Source organism: Papio anubis, chromosome 4 (genome assembly GCF_008728515.1).
Source record: "Papio anubis isolate 15944 chromosome 4, Panubis1.0, whole genome shotgun sequence".
NCBI lineage: Eukaryota > Metazoa > Chordata > Mammalia > Primates > Cercopithecidae > Papio > Papio anubis.
The window spans coordinates 21832179-21837512 of NC_044979.1; positions in this window are offsets into that span (position 1 = coordinate 21832179).

Here is a 5334-nt window from a genome sequence, read left to right on the forward strand (position 1 = left end):
CCCCTCAATACATTTAATTAATGAAGTGTTACAGCAAATTCTAAAAAGATGTAAGAGATTTGTTTTCACTTTAATCGCTGTGATCATGGGTCTAATTACAGTCACTGCAATGGCCACCACTGCTGGAATGGTGTTACATCAATCTATTCAAACAGCTCATTTTGTTAATGATTGGCAAGCCAATTTCACCCAAATGTGGAATTCTCAACAAGGCGTTGATCAAAACTTGGCTAATCTAATTAATGATTTAAGACAATCTGTTATTTGGCTTGGAGATTGGGTAGTGAGTCTCGAACATCACATGCAAATGCAATGCGATTGGAACACTTCTGATTTCTGTATCACCCCATATTCCTACAATGAGACTGATCATTCATGAGAAATGGTCAAAGGACACCTTCTGGGTAGGGAAGAAAATTTATCATTGGACATAACTAAATTAAAGAAACACATTTTTAAAGCCTCTCAAGCTCATTCATCCATTGTGCCTGGAGCTGAGGCATTAGATCAGGTGGCAGAAAATCTTTCTGGACTAAACCCCATGACTTGGATTAAGTCTTTTGGGGATTTGAGTGTAGTAAATTTTGGAATTATGTTTCTCTGTTTAATCAGCTTCTCTTTAGTGTACCAGACTGCTCAAAGAATCCTGCATCAAAATCGAGAGAATGAACAAGCCTTCATCGCCGTGACACATTTATATAAAAAGAAAGGGAGAGATGTTGCGGGAAGTCAGGGACCCCAAACAGAGGGACCAGCTGAAGCCGTGACAGAAGAACATAAATTGTGAAGATTTCATGGACATTTATTAGTTCCCCACATTAATACTTTTATAATTTCTTTATGCCTGTCTTTACTGCAGTCTCTGAACATAAATTATGAAGATTTCATGGACATTTATCACTTCCCCAATCAATATTCTTGTGATTTCCTATGCCTGTCTTTACTTTAATCTCTTAATCCCATCATGTTCGTAAGCTGAGGATGTATGTCACCTCAGGACCCTATGATGATTGTGTTAACTGCACAAATTGTTCATAAAGCATGTGTGTTTAAACAATAAGAAATCTAGGTACCTTGAAAAAAGAACAGGATAACGGTGATGTTCAGGGAACAAGGGAGATAACCATAGGTGTGACTGCCTAGGAGCTGGGTGGAACAGAGTCATATTTCTCTTCTTACAATAGTGAATAGGAGAAATATTGCTGAATTATTTTTCTCAGCAAAGAACTGCCCTGAGAAAGAGAATGTGTTCCTGGGAGGAGGTCTCTAAAATGGCCGCTCTAGGAATGTCTGTCTTATATGGTTGCAGAAAAGGGATGAAATAAGCCTCGGTCTCCCGTAACGCTCCCAGGTCTATTAGGATGAGGAAATTCCTGCCTAGTAAATTTTAGTCAGATTGGTTGTCTGCTCTCAAACCCTGTCTCCTGATAAGATTTTATCAATGACAATGTATGCCCAGTGGGACATGAAACTTCATTAGCAATTTTAATTTCACCCTGGTCCTGTGATCTCGCTCTGCCCCTATTTGCCTTATGATATTTTATTGCCTTGTGAAGCACGTGATCTCTGTGACCCACACCCTATTTGTACTCTCCCTCCCCTTTGAAAATCACTAAAAAAACTTGCTGGTTTTGTGGCTTAAGGGGCATCATGGAATCTGCCGACATTTGATGTCTTCCCGGGACACCCAGCTTTAAAATTTCTCTCTTTTGTACTCTTTCCCTTTATTTCTCAGACCAGCCATCACTTAGGGAAAAGAGAAAAGAACCTATGTTGAAATATCATGGGCTGGTTTCCCTGATACATAAATATTCAGTGGGCAAATATTGAAATCCGCTATATATTGGCACTCTGAGCTTGAAATATGAAAATAAATATAAAAATATTCCTTCCATTTAAGAAATTTAACATGGGATTTTGACATATAAGATGTTATTATAAACTTTCATTTGTTCAAGGTAGTAGATACGATAAGTTTATTGCAACTTTTCCAATCAAAAGATAGAGTGCATTCTCTACTCCATAAATCTGGGATGGACTTTTGACTTTATTTGACCAAAAGAATGTGGCAAATGTGAGGTTGTGTGAGTTCTGTAACATTGGCCTCAAAAATATGTGCAGATTCCATTTCTACCTTCAGAATAATAATAAGAATTCCACCGAGCTCATGAATGATGAAAGACCACCTAGACAAACAACACAGCTGATAGGCATCACAAAAGCCCCAGACATGAGAGTTAGGTCATCCTGGATCCTCCAGTTCTAGGCAAGAGGCTGGCTCAGTGCAGCCACATGAATGAGCCTGAGAAAGGCCAGCATAAAAACTGTCCCATCAAACACAGAATCATGACAAATAAATTGTTGCTTTGACCTAGCAGGTTTTAAGGTGGTTTGCTACACGGTAATATTAAAATTATACTTGACATTTCCTTCTAACTCTTCCTCAATCAGTAGTACAAAAAAGAACCAAATGTTATAAAGATTCTTCTTATAGGTGAATTTTAAAAAGGTCTATATAATTTCATTTTTTCTATATGTGAGCCAGAAAATTAAAATAATTAGGTTATCTTGATATTAATTCCATATGTAACATTCTTATACCCTAACATTATTCTATGTAATTATGGAAATATTTTGCCCAAAAACAGGGAAAGATGAAAAGAGAAATGTGGGTGACATAATGGCTTTCAGCAGAATTCTATGGTACTCAGGCACCAGTATTCACCATCTCTCCTGTTGTCTGTCATTTGTGTTCTAGGATTTGACTTACTTGTGCCAGGAATTGAATTGAACCAGTGAAATCCAATTAAATCCTACCACTTCCAAAAGCATAAAATAATTCATCATTTTGGATTGTTTTCATAGAGAATAAAAATTAGTTTGAAGGTGGGTTGAAGGGGTAAGGAAACATCAATAAAGCAAAAACAACTAGAATCACATAAATCACGAACATTCATTTCATTCCAGGACACTTGGTCAGCCAGAAAGCTTGGGCTGCTGAGTGAAAAAGGCAGATTTGGTGCATTGGAAGACAGCAACTGCAGATGCAGAGGAACTGGAAGGGAATCGCAGCTGGTCATGCCAAAGGGGCAGCCCAACCTATGTTCATTCAGCAACCATGGCAGTTTTTCTAAATCTGTTTTCAATTCAAGCTCCAGGTCATGTTTTTCAGCTAGAATAAAATGTGAAAACTACAAAATAGACCCACTCTAATTTCTTTTCCCATATCCCTTCCTCATGATCTTCTATCTTCTAGAGTGAATGAAGGAGTATCAAGGTTATTGAGTGGAGAAGTGGAAACTAGTGAACTTTTTTAAAGGCAAGACAGATATCAGATTTGATATGATAGGCATGAGAAATACATAAAAATAATTACAGACTTTCAAAAAGTACCTTTACACTTTTCTAGTGATAAGTCTTTACATTCAAACACCAATGCCTCCCCTCATTACCAAAAGCTAAATTTAAAGGAGCTACATGGAATGCTAACTAAGCATAGTAAAACCATCATCATCATCATCATAGAGTTTTTATCGGGTGGAAATTCTTTGTCCCTGTGCTCAAACCTAAAGATCCTCTAATTTTTGTCGCTCCCTTCTCTAGCACACCTCTGCCAGTGTGACTATTTTCACGCATGCCACTTGAAGGTTGACTCTTCTCTTAGATTGTCATTTTGGCATACACTGATTGCGGTAAATACCATCTTGCACTTTGGAGCCTGTAAAATATTCTTCACTTGTTGGCCACGCTCCATCCATGTTCCTACCTAAACTATAAATTACTTAATGGTAGAAACGTTGTCTTATTTTTCCTGTTTTTCCCCTCAGTGACAGCGCTTACTCAAATCTAGAATTTAAAATAAGCAGAAAAGTGTTAAAAGTATTTTGTCTAGTAATAATATATAGACCTTTTTTTTTAATTTAAAATGAGTTAATGTAAGTAAAGCATTTATACCAGTGCCTGACATATAGGAAATTATCATACTGCTCTTATTGCCATTATCATGATTACTTGTATGTAACCTACAAGTTGATACATAAAATTTTCATTATAAGCTCTTGACTTCTTGAGACCTTCAGCTCCTGGTTACAACATAAGCATGAGATAATCCATGCTTTACAAGTCATCTGGGTACATGTGGATTTTTCCTATGTTCTATATCACCATGTAGGCAGACAATTGCCCAGAATTTCATTGGCTCTAAAAATAAAATGCAAAAAAACATGCAAAACACTTTAAGACTAAAGGTAATACATTATCCATGGAGACAGGACCTATGTCTCTTTTATTATATTCCCAAACACTAACATGGCATCAGGCATCTACTAGAGGCTCAATAAACAGATGTGGAATAAACAAATACATAAATAAGAAAAAAGTGACTCTGTTTGAAAGAAAGAACAAGAAAGGAAATAAAAGGAGAAAGAAGAAAGAGAGGAAGAAATAGAGAAAGAGAAAAGCTGAATGAAGAGGAATGAGTTTGCTTACTGTGGAATGAATGGCAGGTAGTTGATACATTTCCTAATTCTTGAGCAGTTTTGACTCAGACTCTGAGTACTTATGTAAAGATCCCAAAATATTTTCCCAGCATGACCTTTTCAGTGCTATTACATGCATTTATCTTTCTCCTATTCCAATACTCTAAAGCAAAAGTTCCATGTTATAAGTATGACCTCTGCTCTGTTCTGCAGAGCACACCTCGCATGCCTACCTTAGTCCCTGTGCCTACCTCTGACTTCAGGCAAAGACCGAGCAGACAGTTCTGTGCCAGCTCCGACTCACTTTGCCCTGACAGTGTCATGCCTCAGGCATACAAGTCTCAAGTCTTTCCTCATCTGACCTCAAAATTTTTTTCTATGCCCCAAGAATAGCTTGATTGGCCCATGCTCAACTGTGGCTTGGAAATGCAAAACAGTAAATGCTCTTGATGGGTAATCCTCAACCAAAGACAGATGGGAGCCGATTGGCAGCTGATTCTCCTCCCATCCTATTTTTATGTGGACCACTCCCATCAGCCTTTCACACAGTTCCCACAGCAACCATAGTAGAAGCCTCAATAAACCTGAGATTGGCTTTATCTCCTTCCCTGTTCTCAGTTGCTTCATGTGATAGACTCTCAAGTTAATAACCTATAATCAAGCCCCCCAAATTAGTCACCTCTGTACCTCATAGTATTTTTCTTTTCTTTCTTAGTATACAAATATTATATAACTCTACAACTATCTTAAATGAGCCATTTAAAATATTCAAAATAAAAGCTGTGTGTGTGTATATACATATATATATGTGTGTGTACATATATTTATTTTCTTCCTCCATACATATGTGTGTGTG